Source organism: Passer domesticus, chromosome 28 (genome assembly GCF_036417665.1).
Source record: "Passer domesticus isolate bPasDom1 chromosome 28, bPasDom1.hap1, whole genome shotgun sequence".
Classification (NCBI taxonomy): Eukaryota; Metazoa; Chordata; class Aves; order Passeriformes; family Passeridae; genus Passer; species Passer domesticus.
This window is the reverse complement of record NC_087501.1, coordinates 2,970,362-2,986,312: the sequence shown is the minus strand read 5'-3', so window position 1 is coordinate 2,986,312 and position 15,951 is coordinate 2,970,362. Positions and strand designations below refer to the sequence as shown.

Below are 15,951 nucleotides of genomic sequence, written 5' to 3'. Positions count from 1 at the left end.
CCCATCCTGTAATCACTGGAGCTCAGACATGCCCAGACCTATCCCCACAAGCCCAGCTGCAACCACCGGTACCCAAACAGCATCTCTGGGGTGCAAAACACTACTTGGATCAGCAGCAGGGACCAGACAAGCCAAGGCACGTCCCGTTCAGCAATATTGGTACAACCAACAAGGCTGGGGATGGGCTGTGCTGGCAGCCCCAGTGCTGGCGGGCACAGGAGCCGTGTCTGCCTGCAAACCTCGCCGACCCACTTCGCCGCGGCGCCTGACGCGCCGTCGAGATCTCCTGCGCGCTTGCAAATGATGTTTACTATTTAATAAGATGTGATGAGACTGTTCTGATACTTCAAAGGCAGCTGACAGTTTTGTTAGAAATAATCAAGGAACTTTTGGACAATTACGGTGAAGGCTTTGACAGCAAGAAAACGCACAAACCTTGTAACTGTAACCAGCACCAAAGTCAGAGACTCTTCCCTGGAAACAACTTGAATATTCATTTTATCCATTAGGCATCACTTTTTTATTTATTTATTTTCATTCTATGCTTTTTTATGTCACTTTTGCTTCCTTCATGCCCAGGAGAGCTCTTTTCTTGTTACAAGATGTGAATCTTCCCACCTTCTTGAACCTCCCTGTCTCCCACCAGGCGAAGGCTTTTGGAGCTCGGCTGTCTCCCTGTCTGGCTGCTGCTGCTCGGGTGGGAAGTGGGAGGGGGACACACTAAGGTCCCCATTCTGCAGGTTTCTAAAGCACCAAAAAACTCCAGGATTTTTGCAAGGTCGCAAATAGCCACGGCAGCAAGGCCATGGGCTGAGTCAGGTCAGCAGAAAAAAATCCTGAGAGGCGGCAATAAAAAAAATCAGAAATTCAGCCAGGGTCAGTAAAACTTCAATATCCCTTGAAAGCATCCAACAGAGCAGGTGAATAGGAAGGAAATGCAGCTGAGCTCTTCCTCTGGGTCATCCAAGATGCTGATTTCCCCTAATATTGATTGATGCTCAGCCTATAGACACATTGTCAAGCAGCCACACAGGGCTGCTCCCCAGCTGACGTGCAGGGAGAGCATTTCATTTAATCACAAGCCTTCCATCAGTCAGGCTGGCGAGGAGGAAATTTGATAACACGGATGTAAAACTAAAGCCTCAGATTTAATAAGACTTTTGGGTGGAATTAGCGGGGACGCTCAGTGGCACCAGCGCCGGGGTGAGAATTGCAGGGATGACAAGACTCCAGCAGCAGAACCAGCACCTCATTATCCCATTAGCAAAGCTGTGAAGGCAAAATTGCTGATGGGAGAGGACTCTTGGGTGGTGTTAGATCAGCCCTGCCTGCGCTCTAAGGGGGATGGACATGAGGAGGTGAAGCCCTGGGGTGTCCCTGCCTCTTTTTGGGGTCAGGCCCCATCTCCAGGTACACTCCAGCTCTGTGGAGTCCTTGGTTTTGCCAGCACGAGTCCATTTTCTGTTTCCATCCCCATCACACCCTGTATCCTGTTGAGCTGGAGTCCTCCAGCCCCTCTGGCCATCCTCAGCCCCCCTCTGCAGCTGCCCCAGCCCCACACTCCTCACCACAGCCCCAGTAGTCGCTGGGAGAAGTAATTGGCCAAAGATTAGTGTGCGAGATTGAATGGCAGGGGCTTTGTGTACCAAACAGGGGCTTGTCTTTGTCAAAAAGTCTTTACAAAGTATCCGGCGCCGGGTGTCAGGGAGGACAAGTTTTTTAATCATGTTAAAATGATTTATTTAAACGTCAAGCCATGTCACCTCACTTCCTTTCATTTTTCAAACTGTTTGTGTTTTTTCTGGATGATAAATTTATCTTCAGACAGCCTCAATATGACTAATTAACTTTGAAATATAAGAACCAGATGTGTGAGCTGGAGAGCTTTCTGAACTCATGCCAGGCGCTTTTTTTCCCCTCTCCTCTCCCTTTCCCTGCACCGAAATTGCTCTGCAGACACTCAGGACAGATGGAAAAACCCAGTCAGACGGATGGACAGGCCCTCTGCCCCCTCCTGCCCAGCCCAGGTGGTGTTTGCTGCCCAGAACCATCCTGCCCTGGCCGGAGAGGGGCAGGGCATCACTGCCAGGAGCACACGGGATGTGGGAACCAAGCTGCCACATGAAAGGAAATCAAGGCTGGATGTGACACAAAGTGACTTCTTTGAAAGAAAATCCTGCCGTGTGAAGTGGGTTTTCCCCTTCTCCTCTTTTCATGCGAGGATCACTAGTAGACACTCGAAGAGGGATATTTATTAAGAAAAGCTTCCTAAGGTGTGTTCTCATCCCTGCTGCGGGAATCCTGCTGGAAACAGCAAACCCACAGCCCCAGCCCATAGTGAGGGGCAGCCCCTGGTCCCCTGAGGCAGGAGGGACAAAGGGACAAGGATTGGGTGGTGAGGGGACAGGAACCAATGTCCCCTCTGCTCCCCTGGCCTGAGCAAACACATCCCGCAGCGTGGGGATGGCAATGGCAGCGGGGCTGGCAGGCTCCCACCCCACTCAGGAGTAGTGCACAGACACAACCAGAGCCTGGCATGGTGTCACAGCTCCATGGGGCACAGGAACGAGGGGCAAAGGCTGGCGGGGAAGTGGCAGCGGGATGGGCTCCGGTCAGGGAGAGGAAGGCCCAGCTCAGGAAGGGAAAGGAGCTTAAAGGTCATGGGCAGAGCCTTCCCCAGCTGTGCCCTGGGCTGGGGCAGTGCCAAGGGGCTCCTCAAGCACAGCCAGAGTGTGAGAGCCATGGCAGAGGTGCAGGGAAAGCCTGGGATGGGCAGGAATGTCCAGCTCTGCCCAGGCCCTGGGAGCCCGCAGGAGGGGCTGACTCTGCTGGGAACCTTCCGGGCTGAGATCCACCCCAGCATCTCCAGAGGAGGAGGACAGGACATTTTCCATCCCTTTTTGTGGCTCTGGAGTTTGGAGAGGCCCATCAGGAAGGACAGCAGGCTCTGTTCCCAAAGCTGGGCCCACGATGCTGCCCCACAGCAGGGCCCCGTGCCAGGTCCCCACACCAGGTCCCCGCGTCACTGGGGAGCGACACTGCCTGCCAAGCAAACATCAACAAACGTCTTTTCAGCCAAAACAGATTTTTCAAACAAAGTGTAAATATTCATGAAAAAATGTTGGTTTCAGTAGAGATTTTCCTGATCTTCTTGGAACTGGTAATCAAAATAATGTTTTTTAAATTGCGGGGGGTTTTTTTTAAAAGAACTTCTTTTAAGTTTTCATTTCAACAACTCTAAATTTATTCAGTGAAAAAACTTCAGTTAAAATTATTGGGTCGGAATGGTGAAGGATGTGGCTGCTCTTCCTTGGCCTCTTCCAGCACGAGGCTTTTCAGGAGCTGCTGCCCAAGCGCCCAAGGGCTGGGAGGTCACTTCTGCTCCCTTCTGCTCCCCAGGGCTGGTGGAGCAGAGTGTGTCCGTGTGTCCGGCCCCAGTGTGCTCTGTCCATCCACACCCAGCACTGGGAGCGTTTCAGGGCTTCAGCAGCTCAGCCCCGCCTGGGTTTGCCCACCCAGCCCCTCACTCTGGGCAGCAGCTGATCCCATCCACGTCCTGCACAATTGTAGGAACAGCCCAGAAGGGCCAGGCCAGAGCAGCGGTTCATGAAGCCAAACTGCCAATGCCACGAGGAAAAACACCTGGATAAAGTGTTTTTACACCCAGGGTTGTCCCCCTGGGCTTCCTCCAGCCACTGGAGGCTCTCCAGAGGCTGTCAGGGCTGCAGAGGGGGCAGGAAGGGGGTGCTGGTGGCAGGTCCCCATCCCCTGGCACAGGCACAGGAGCTGCCGCTCACCCAGGCGAGGAGCTCGCCTCGTTAGGGCGATAATGGAGCGTTTCAAACGCTGCAGCATTCAAACCAAGCCCAACCTTCCCCTCCCCACGCCTCACCCCTGCCCTAAATATCCATCACAAGCTGCAGAAGGCAGCCGGCAGCGCCGGAGCCGTCAGCGGATGTTGACAGCCTTGATGTCTTGGCGGGCAGGATCCAGCAGCATCTCCCACTGTATGGCGCTAGATATTTAATAAAGTAAAATCCCCAGGATCAAGCAGGCTGCAATCCCTCCCAGCTCCTTTCTTCTGCCTTGCTCGAGCTCTTTCAAGCCTGCCTCCCGTCTCTCTCCAGAAAATCCTTTCATGCCTCCCTCACCAGACTGACATTTTGACAAGTTGCCACGAGTGACATCTGATTTGTACAAATTTCAAGACTAATAAATCTACCTGTCAAAGCGGAAACTTTAAAAGGAGCTAAGCCCAGCGGGTATAGTTTAACAGAACTCAAGTTGATGAAACTGTAGGATGGAGAAATTATATCTGTCACAATCCACCCACATTAGTTCTGTAGAGATGTTGGCAACTGAAACAAACGTCTTTCACAGCCTTGAAAAAAAAGGGGGAAAAAAAATAAAAGGAGACTGTTAATACTGTGAGTAACAAGTAACAGTTCTATTTGTAAACTAGCAAATTTATTTATTTAATTTTTAATTTGCCTGTAGACACGCGAGGAAGGGAGCGACCCTCCCTTACCCCACACCCCCAGACCCCCAGCCCGAGGTCTGGGGGCTCTGGGCCCCCCGCTCTCCCCAGCTCCTGGCTGTGGTTGTGGCAGTGTGGGGATGTGCTGCTGCTTGGGAGGCTGCAGCTCCCACTGGGGCCATGGGACCCAGCCATGAAACCCTCTCAGTGAGAGCCTCTCCTCGCCCTGAGCCTGGTGGGACGTGTCACCCCCAGCCCTCCTTTTCTTTGCTGGCTTTTTGGGGTTTTGCTGTATTTTCTGCTGTTCTCTCTGCTGTGGTTCCCCACCCGTGCTGGGGCCCTGGGAATGCGCTGCCTCTGCCAGACTCACCCCATCCACAGCCCTGGAACTTTCCAAGGGCTCTGCTCGACCTTCTTCCCTGCCTGAGGCTGGTGTCCCCAGGAGCTGTGAGCACCCATGGCCGAGCAGAGCAGGGGCTCCATCCCCCTGGGTCTGTGCAGGAAGGAAACACAAACCCTTCCCATTCCCTACCTTGGATACAGGGATTTGGACCCTGGTTGAAACTTTCTGACGGGTGTTTGAAGGGGAGATGAAGAGGCATCCAGGCACTCCAAGGGAATGTGACCTCATACCCGGCTGAATTCCCTTTTTTATTGCATCTCCTCTTTGAGGCACACAGACGTGAGCAGCCAGTTCATTCCGCCTGCTGGAAAGAGATTGATTTGGAAGTCACACATTGCATGAAACTCCTGTAGCCACGTCTGCAGCACTGAGAGTGTCTCCAGGTGGATCTAATGACTGAGTGAAACCTCGGAGCTGAATATTTATGACAGCTGCTGTGGTTAGAACTTGCCCATCTCCCTTCATTACAGGGGAGGCTGCAGTGTGAGCTCTTTCCAGTCGATTCCCAAGTGTGGAGAGACTCCCTGCCTTCTCCCCAGCCTGCAGTGCTGCTGCCTCACCCAAGCAGGATGTGTTGGCTCTGCAGAGAGCAGAGGAGGGGAGTGCTCCTGGTCTCCACTGCCTGCTGCCCTGGAGGCACCCAAAATATCGCTGCCCTTTGGCACAGCACAGTGCCAGGCAGGCCCAGAGCGGGTCCCACCCTGCCAAAGCTCTGTGAAATCCTCTTCAAGTGATGCCCAAACAGCAAAGCCAGGCCAGGCCGTGGCTCCTGGGACACTCTCACTTGGACAAGTCCCTGCTGTGAGACCCCAGGTTTGGTCCTGCTCCTGGAGAAGTCAGCAGGAGCTCTCCCACTGTGCAGACTGGCATTTCCACAGGATGAAGAAATTACCACCCAGTTAGCAAATCCCACCCCTCACCCCCTGACCACTTGAGCCTCTCCCAGAATCTCGGGGAGGTTTCTGAAACCTCAGCTCTGCACAGCCGCGCTGGGATCATCCTGGGCCATTCCTCACTCCCACCAAGTCTTATTCAGCCATGTGCTTCCATGGCGAGCCAGTCAATAGATTTGTTTTCCTGTAGCTGTGCAGCTGCAGGAGCGAGCTGTGCAGGAAGTTTATTAAGCTTGGTTAATTTTCTAATGGCCGCAGTGCTGATGGATGGGAGCCGCGCCGGCTTCCTGCTCCACTCACAAGTCAAATAAAAATAATCACGCTGATGGGAAAATATATTTCTTGTAGCTGCAGCAGATAATATATGAGATGGGAGTACCTGCCAAGTGTCTCGTCTCTGGTAACATTCCCAGGGTCAGGGCTGGGCCTGTGCTGTTCCATCCCAGCCACCAGGCACCGGGGATTTCAGTGTAAACAACCCGCCCGGGGGGGTTTCAATCTCTGTATTATTTCAGTGTAATTCCTGCTGCGAGGCTCTGTTGTGATGAGGGTGGGACAGGGAGGGTCTCTGGTACCCAGGGTGGGTCTGGCTGCTGGGTTTGGGGGTCTCACCTGCAGCTCTCCCACCTGGAGAGAGCACCCCAGGGTGAGGGGCTGGGTGAGGAATGGCCTTCCAGCAACAGCTGCTGTGGACCCAAGAGCTCCCAGTTTCTCCCAGTCTGTCCCAGCGTGTCCCAGCTCTCAGAGGTGGCTGTGCTGGAGCCCTTGGCTCTCTCACTGCAGCTCAGCCCCAGTCTGAGCAGTCTCTGGAGTGGTGGGAGCTGCACCCCTCTCCCTCAGGCCAGAGCCACTCATTTCCATCAGAAGGCATCCCAAAAGCTCCTGCTCAGAAAACCACAGCAGGCGGGGATTATCCAAGAGGAATTTAACTCACTTCTCTGCGATAAACTCTGGTTAGGGAGATTACGACTGTTTACCCAAGAAGTAAATATTGCTCAGTGCTCAGCTGCTGCCAGACACCAGGGAAAGGGCTCGTGGCAGGGCCAGGCTGCCAGGGATCCTGCAGCACCCTGGCAGTGGGGTCAGACACCTGCCATCCTTGTTAATTCCTGCCCATCTCTGTTGCCTGGCTGCTGCAGCCTTCTCCTGGAACATGAACTCCACTCTGCACATGTGTTTGGGAGAATAATATTGTAAACTTGTGAACTTGTGAACATGTGCACTGCCCCGTGCCTGGAAGTGCCTAAAGCCAAGGATGGGGCTTGGTGCAGCCTGGGCTGAGGGCTGAAATGAGATGGACTTTAAGTCCCCTTCCAGCCCAAACCATTCTGGGAGTCTCTGATGTGCTCGGAGGTTTCTGAGCAAAGCTCTGTGCAGCTGAAATCAGGCTGAGAACCAGACCCAGCACTCCCAACTCCTGCTCTGAAGCCACCAGACCTCCTTGGCTGTGACAATGGGGACACATCAGACACACCTTTGGGGAAGAGCTTTTACAGCCCCCCAGGACCCTCCTGGAGAGTTTAAGCTGGGCCTTGTCCCAGCAGGGAGTGCAGTGGGCACTGCAGGGATGGCAGCAGAAGACAGATAGACCCCGTTGTCTTTCCAATTCCCCCTCCTTTGTGGTATGGGGCTCCCCTCCCTGCCTGGGGTTCTTATCTCCCCTCCAGGTTTCAAAGGCCACTAATCAGATCCATCACAGGGCTCCCATTAGCCAGGCCAGCTCCGGGCTGTCACCGCCCCCTGTGCAGATGTTCCAGCGGGGTGGGTGATTTAGAGGGGACCATTCACATTCACAGTCATCGCTTCAAATAAACAGGCTGAGAGTTTAATGATTTCAAGGTAAAGCTCTTTTATTAAGACAACACAGAGAACTTTTTTCAACCGCAGCTGACATCACTATAATAAATCACCATCATGTCTTGTGGGATTGAAAAAGCCAAAATACTGTCAGAACTGATTTTTCTGGCTACTCGTGCCTCCAGAACAAACCATGTGTTTTTAATCAACAAATCTTTGTTTTGCATTTCTAAGACCCTAGCACTCTTTAAATAGTTAGCATTTACCAGAGGGATATTTTAAATTCAACACACTGCTTCCTTACTGGAGAGATTAGGAAACAGGACACCACATTACAGCCTTACCGCGCCTGTCCCGGGCTCTTGGAAATTTGTTTTTGTTACATCCATGCAGCATGGAGAAGGGCTTTCCCATGCTTGTCTCTAGCTTCATTAGACCTTTTCTCCCCAAAATCAGAACATTTGCTGCTGGTGTGAACCAAAGCATCTACTGAGACATCATGAAAATCATCTCTGTGCAAAGCTGGGAGAAAAAGTAATGGGAACAGCACCAGATCCAGGGAGTTTCCAGCAGGCCCTGGGAGCCAGGGCAATGAGAGCCCCTTTACCCACCATCCCTGGGGCATCCTTGGCCCCGTTGCCCAGAGGAGCTCCTGCAGAGCTGGAGCTGGCCTGAGCATGGCTGGTCTGGTCTGAGCATGGCTGGGGCCATCCCCAGTGTCACCCAGTGCCGGTGCCAGCACTGCTGGCCCGTGCCTGGGGCGTGCCAGGCTTTCCCAGCGTGCTTCCCCCACACCAGCAGTGTGAGCCAGAGGGGCTCAGCTCCCTGCTTGGGTTTCAAGGTCAGGCTGAAAGCAGAGACGTTGGGATCCTCTTTCAGGCTGCACAGGGACCCCTCCCGCTCCGGGGACATGCTCTGCCTGCTTGGCACAAATGTCAGGGCTGAGAATAACCCGGGCCAGGCCCAGGGTGAAGGTGCCCACGCCAATCACAGAGAGAGGCAGCCAGAAATGCCCACAGGGAATGACCCCAACCCACAGGGAGCAGCCTCAGGGCCCTGGGGGGGCTGTCAGGAGCCAATCCAGAACCAATCCTCACCTGTTTCCCAGTGGGTTTGGTCTGGAATCCTGCTGGGAAGGGGCTGGGTGACCCTCGTCCCCACAGAGGACACCGTCCAGTGCTGCTGCCTGCTCTCCCCCTGGTGCCACAGATGTGGCACTTAGGGTCAGGGTGTGACACTTAGGGTTGTGGTTTAGGAGTGATTATGGTGGTGCTGGGTTGATGGTTGGACTGCATGATGCTGGAGATCTCCAGCCTTGATGATTCTGTGCCTCCAGTTGTGCCAGGCGGGTGACAAATGGTCACATGGCCACTGGTGCAGGCTCTCAACAGGCCAGTGACAGCAGGGAAGGTGGGGACACCACCCAGGGTACCCCATTGTCTGCCCCAAAATCAGCCCACCAACAACCCTTTGGGCTGGAGCAGGTGGAGGGGGACAAGGTGACCTCCTTGGCCAGGTGGAGAGGGACAAGGTCACCTCCTTGGCCAGGTGGAAGGGGACAAGGTGACCTCCTCGGACCAGGTGGAGGGGGACAAGGTGACCTTTTTGGACCAGGTGGAGGGGGACAAGGTGACCTCCTTGGCCAGGTGGAGAGGGACAAGGGACCTCCTTGGACCAGGTGGAGGGGGACAAGGTGACCTCCTTGGCCAGGTGGAGAGGGACAAGGGACCTCCTTGGACCAGGTGGAGGGGGAGAAGGTGACTTCCTTGGATCAGGTGGAGAGGGACAATGTGACCTCCTTGGCCAAGTGGAGAGGGACAAGGAGACCTCCTTGGCCAAGTGGAGAGGGACAAGGGACCTCCTCAGACCAGGTAGAAGGGGACAAGGTGACCTCCTTGGATCAGGTGGAAGGGGACAAGGTGACCTCCTCAGACCCCGCTCTGTGGCAGTGACAGGGCCAAGCATCCCCCCTGCTTGCTCAGCCACCTTCCCCCAGGACAGCAGCACGACCCTCGGGTTGGGGATGAACTTTCCCCTTCCGACGAACTCGACTTGGCCCCGGCAGCTCCTGGGCTGACCCCGGGCCGGGGCCGAGCCCCCCTCCCCACCCCACGGACCCCCTGCAGGCGGCATAAAAGCGCCCTGGGCGCGGGGATCGCTCCAACACCCTCCCACGCAGCCGGCCGAGATCAAAGCCCGTGCCGGGAATCAAAGCATGTGACAGGCAGGTGTCCGTCCCCTCGACAGGGCCGCGATTAATCACAGGGTCTATCCCACAAGGAGATCAAACCGGCCCTCCTGCGGCTGCTGCTTAAAGCCTGCCTTCAAGTTAGCCTAATTAAAGTTTTCCCCCGGCCTCCCCCGTGCCTGCCCGGCTGACTGCTGTCCCATGACCGCCCCTTTCACTCCCTAAAACAAAGGCTGCACTCAGCAGCTCCGGGCAGCCCTGGCCATGCTTGGCCAGCTCTTTCTTCTGGAGCCTGGCAGGGACCCTTCCCCACGGCACCGAGCCCTGTGCCCACCCGGGCACCCCGGCACAGCCTCCGCCACCTTTACATTGCCTGAAATTCCGACTGTTTATTCCAGGTCTGGCGCTCCCCACTTTTCCTCCTGCTAAACTGGGAGAATCAGCTGAAAAGCATCGCTCAAAGTGTTCTGAGAACCCACGGAACAGCGGTGGGACCTCATGCTCTCCGTCCTCCTCGCCGAGATTCTCCTCTTGCCGTGACATCAAGAGCGGCATTTTGATGAGAAGCAAAGGAATTGCTCCCCTCCAGCGAGGCTTCGCTTTGAAATGCTGCAGGGCTGCATAAAAGCGATCCAGGGGAGAACCAAACCATTTCCGTAACCAAAAACTCGGGGAGGGGGGGTTAAATGCACATTTTAGACATGTGACATTATGAAGAAGTTTCCAGGTTTTCCCTTCCCCTTAAATGTGCGCATTAGTTCACTCACGCGGGGGGAAGAAGAAAGGGGAAGATCACACGGTTTCACCGCGAGGCCGCACTCACAGTGGGGAAATCAATCATTTCCATGGCAAAACCTGCTCCAAACAGCTCGGGCATGGCCAGGATGACCCAGAGAAGGGCGGGGGAACCCAGAGGCACAGCTGTCCCTTGGCCTGTGCAGCCAGGGATGCTCAGCGGGGTCGCAGCCCCTCATTTCTCCCCCGGTGATTGCTCACCCCAGGCCAGCAGAGCGGGATGGGCTGCAGAACTTGCTGGTGATGAAGCAGGACAGGAGCCAGCCCAGGGTGGCTCTGGCACCGGCACAAACCACCTGTGACAGCCTCCCTGCTCTCCTCCCCGTGACCACTCCAGCGCCTGCCCCAAACCTGACCTTTTTTTTCCAAATGAGCCTTTCCAAAAGCAGTGTTCCTGCCCGAGCCCCAGCACAGGAATTTGGTGGCCGTGGCGGGGACACGGCTGGCTCCCGGTGCCCGGTGGCACTCCACGGGGCTCCGGCCAGCCCCGGCTCCTCCTCGCACGGATTTGTCAATTTGCACAGCTGCTCCTAATCCCCGCTTTGAAGTCCCCCCCTCTCTGTTTTCCTGGCTGACGGCCTCGACGCGGGGTTCCGGGGGTCAGGGCAGCAAAAAGGGCTCACCCAAAAGTTCAGGCTCTTCCCAGTGCCCGGCACGAGCATCCTCACACCGGGGCTCCTGCCACGGAGCCGCCAGCAAAGCTGCTTGGAAATTTTGGCAGGGGACTCCCCTGCTAAAAAAAACCAAGGCAGGGTTTTGGTGCAGGTCTGTCAGCCTCTCACGCGCACACAGAGCTTAATGTAATGTTGTTCTGGTCTTGGCCTTACATTATTAATAATAATAACTGTAAAATTCTGTTACCCACAACGCGGATTTAAGTAGCCAGATAAAGGCCTGTGAGCTCCACAATCTGCTCCTGAGGGAGATTGTTATCTAAATAAGATTTTTTTTTTAAAAAGCCCAAGATAATAATGATAATGCTAATAATAATAATATAATAATTCCTCTTTTTAGCCTGCTTCAAGATCTAGATCTTATCCTAAACAAGAAAGTCATTCTAAACCCTGGAGAATGCATTGAGAATTAATATTGATTATTAGGAATAATATTCATACTCGGAATGGCACTGCAGTGTCTAGGGAAAGGATTCCTCCAGGACCAGGTAATAATCACAATCATATTTAGTGTCTGCACCATACGTTGTGTCCCCAGACCTGATTAACCCCTTCTGCACCACCTTCCTTACCCAGTGTTGGAGGCAGCAGCTGTGCCACTGGAACACCTTTCACAGGAGCACTCTCCAAACTTCAAACACCTGACCCTGCAGCACAGAGGATCCCAGGAGGGCTGTGAGGGTCCCCAGGAGCCAGCAGGGTGCTGCTGCCCCTCCAGCCACCCCAACCAACCCCTCCGAGCTCAGCCCCCTGCCCTGCTCCAGCTCCGGCTGTGCCAGGTTCTCCAGGAGACCACACAATGTGCCTGACATGCCATTTAATACAACACAATGAAAAATTGAAAAGGCTTTCAAAACTCAACATGTTGAGGCAGAAATCTATGGAAGATGTTTAATACTAATTCTATTAGGCATCTGAGTTAATGAATCACAACTGTAAGAAATCATGATAATCCAGCAGGCATTAGTGACAGATTAGCTTCAAAGCTACCATAAAAGTGCCATAATGCTTACCTAGCGGGGTGATTAATGCCAGCAATACATAATGGCATTATGAGGGATGGAGCAGCACGGGCTGGCAGCCCCCGTGCCCCGGCCATCGCCCCTCACCTCCCAGCCTGAACAGAAACCCCCCATGGGGCCCACCCAGGTCTGCTCTCCCCCATCCCAGCCAGGGGTGCTGCAGGTGCTGGCACTCAGGCAGGGGTGGGGAGTCATGAGGAGGAGCTCAGCAGCCCCAGTCCTGGTGTGGGAGCTGCTCTGGGGCAGGGCTGGGGGCTCTGAGGGTCACGGCTGGAACAGCAGGACATGGTGAGGGAGGTGCTTACAGGTGGCAAGAGAAGCTCCTGTGCTGGGGGTGTTTCAGCTGTTCCTTCCTCCAAGGCACTCCCAGCTGAGACTTCAAAGTTTGGACTCGATGCTCTTGGAGCCCTTTTCTATCCTAAATTATTCTGTGATTTGCAAACCCTGCAGCTGTCTCCTCGGAGCTCACCTGGCCCCGGGGCTGGGGCTGCCAAAGCTGGACTCCTTCTCCATTGAGGGTCACACCAGCAGAGCTTGGTGGCTCTCGGCTTCGTTGGCACCTGCCTGGGCACTGGATGTGCCCTCCTGGCCGGGCACTGGCAGTCCTGAGTGTCAGCACCAACCTAAGTGGAACGAGTTGCTCTTGAATGGAACTCGACGTCTCGTTACGGCTTTTCAGGATTGTTTTCCTACATCTTTATTGCTCAGGTTTGCTTAATTCTAGAGTGGATGTCTGCCAAATTGTCTATCAAATTACTTACTGGCAAGTAAACCAAGATTAGTTCACTTGAGTGCGGCCCTCTTATATTTGACTTATAGCCAAGCAAAATATGGGTTTAATCAAGGGATAAATTGGACATGATGTTTCAATGAAAGATAGCAGGGTACTCTCTGCTCAGCGGAAACAGGGGAAGACAGCACCTGAGGCAGCAGCAGAGGAGGAGAACCAGCTGAGGATTTGTGAGCAGCTTGGGGACACTGAGAAACTCACCCCTCACCCCCCAAACTGCTCGGCTGTGTCCTTCCTCTTGCTTTTTGCTCTCCTTGGTGGAGATGAAATTATCTGGGGACCCTAACTGGGCTTCCCACTCATTTGTTCCCCACATCCACGTGCCCTTCTGAGGGTCTCAGGATGCTGCAGCAGCTCCAGCTGCTGTGTCCTGTACAGGTCTGTCTTCCAGGAGATGGGTCAGGAGCAGATCCCACGGTGCTTGCACAAGGTAGAGCTCGAGCAGACAGAAGTTGGTGAGCTCACGCTGACTCAGCCTCAGCTGTTCTGATTTGGTGTCTGAGGGAAGAATTTCACCCAGCCCCTGCAGACCAGAGCCCTGACAGCTGTGGGATGGGCTTGGCTGGGAGCTGAGGAGGAAGGTGAAGCTGCAGAGCCCTGTGAGGAGCAGGTACAGGAGAGCATTTGGGGTTTGCCCCAGATGTGGGGCCGACACATCACCACCTTTGTCTAAAATCTCCATCCACTTTCTTGTGCTTCACTTTGAGCTTCATACCTAGAACCAGAGTGAGACACGGGGATGTTCCCGTGCCCCAAAACCTGTTGGCTCTGGGATGGTTCTTGTAGGGTGTCACTTTAAATGCCCAGCTCCATGTGGGCACATGCCTCTTCTTCTCTTCCTCCTCCCCTCTTTAATTTTAAGCTGTTCCCAACAAGCTCAAAAATCTGATTCCTGAAGGCTAAAAACTGGAAGGTAAATAAAAATAACCCCAAAGTTAATTATACACTTAACAAGTCATGATTTTTTTAAACCCAGTTCGTTCCTTGTGGGGGTCTGACTCATGGCTCTGAGCACTTGCAGTTGGCGATAATATCTTGCTGTAATTTGAATTAAACCACTTGTAGCAGCGCTCTGTTCTCTAATTTCATTTAGGCCCAGTGGGTGTCCTGTCTTCCTGGAATTTGTTGGCTATCTAATGAGAAGCAGCCCAGCAAAGCCAGCTAATGAACCAAGGCAGGCGTCTGCTGGGGCAGAGGGCTGCAGGAGGGCTTTGTGGAGCTGCTGACGGGGGCATCAGGTGCTGGGTGAGCTGTCCCTGTGTCCCCCTGGTCCCTGCAGCAGCCTCTTGACCCAGCGCTGAACTCGGCCGGGCCCCGAGCTCGTCCCCGTGGCCGCGGCTCCCGAGGTGTGGTTGATCCTTGCCATCTGCCCCAGCTCTCCCCGGGAAAGGGCTCTTTGCTCCTCAGGGCTGTCCCTGCCAAGGAGCGGCTGTGCCCCAGGGGCCACCAAGGCCAGGGGAGCAGGAGGGCACACGGTGCCCCCCACAAACCCTGTGACGGGTGTGGGACGCTGTGTGTGACACTGTGGGACACGGGTGTGGGACACTGTGGGACACTGTGGGACAGGGGTGTGGGACACTGTGTGTGACACTGTGGGACACAGGTGTGGGACAGTGTGTGTGACACTGTGGGACAGGGGTGTGGGACACTGTGTGTGACACTGTGGGACAGGGGTGTGGGACAGTGTGTGTGACACTGTGGGACACAGGTGTGGGACAGTGTGTGTGACACTGTGGGACAGGGGTGTGGGACACTGTGTGTGACACTGTGGGACACAGGTGTGGGACAGTGTGTGTGACACTGTGGGACATTGTGGGACATGGTTTGTGGCACTGTGGGACACGGGAGTGGGAAACTGTGTGTGATGCTGTGGGACACTGTGGGACATGGTTTGTGGCACTGCGGGACATGGGTGTGGGACACTGTGGGACACTGTGGGACACTGTGGGACACTCTGTGACCCTGTGGGACACGGGTGTGGGACACTGTGTGGGACACTGTGGGACACTCTGTGACCCTGTGGGACACAGGTGTGGGACACTGTGTGGGACACTGTGGGACACGGGTGTGTGACACTGTGGGACACGGGTGTGGGACACTGTGGGACAGGAGTGTGGGACACTGTGTGTGACCCTGTGGGACACTGTGACCCTGTGTGACCCTGTGTGACACTGGCGGGACAGACCCACACTCCATGCACGTCCTCTGGCCATTCGTGCAGCGCAGCCTCCGCTCAGGGCCGGGGCTCTGCCCCCAGGCTCCAGCAGCCCTTTCCAGGGGCTCCTCTGTCCTGCCGGGACACACAGCCCTGGGACAGCCCTTCCAGTGAGCCTTGGCAGCGGGACTGGAGCTGCTTGGTGTCACCCAGACCCCACCATCACCCAGGCCCTGCCATCACCCAGGCCCTGCCATCACACAGGCCCCACTGTCACATAGGCCCCGCTGTCACACAGGCCCCACTGTCCTCTCCTGCCTCCCCAATCCTGCTCCCCTCCATCCCACACATCTTTCTCCCCTCCATCCCACCTGTCCTGCTCCCCTCCATCCCACACGTTCTGTCCTGCTCCCCTCCATCCTTCATGTCCTGTCCCACTCCCCTCTATCCCAAGTTCTGTCCCACTTCCCTCTATCCCACATATCCCATCCCACTCCCCTCCATCCCACATGTCTTTCCTGCTCCTCTCCATCCCCCATGTCCCACTCCCCTCCATCCCAAGTCCTGTCCCACTCCCCTCCATCCCCCATGTCCCACTCCCCTCCATCCCAAGTCCTGTCCCACTCCCCTCCATCCCCCATGTCCCACTCCCCTCCATCCCAAGTCCTGTCCCACTCCCCTCCATCCCAAGTTCTGTCCCGCTCCCCTCCATCCCAAGTTCTGTCCCGCTCCCCTCCATCCCGCTGTCCCAGCCCCA

At 55.1% G+C, this 15,951-nt stretch overlaps 1 long non-coding RNA gene across 1 annotated transcript; it reads left to right on the top strand.

Annotated features, from left to right (window-relative positions):
* Positions 1-11,209: 11,209 nt before the first annotated feature.
* LOC135287076 (uncharacterized) lies at positions 11,210-11,926 on the top strand. Its single transcript, XR_010350968.1, has 3 exons — positions 11,210-11,318; positions 11,568-11,715; positions 11,804-11,926. It is a non-coding gene; the product is annotated as an uncharacterized LOC135287076 (long non-coding RNA).
* Positions 11,927-15,951: the final 4,025 nt, after the last annotated feature.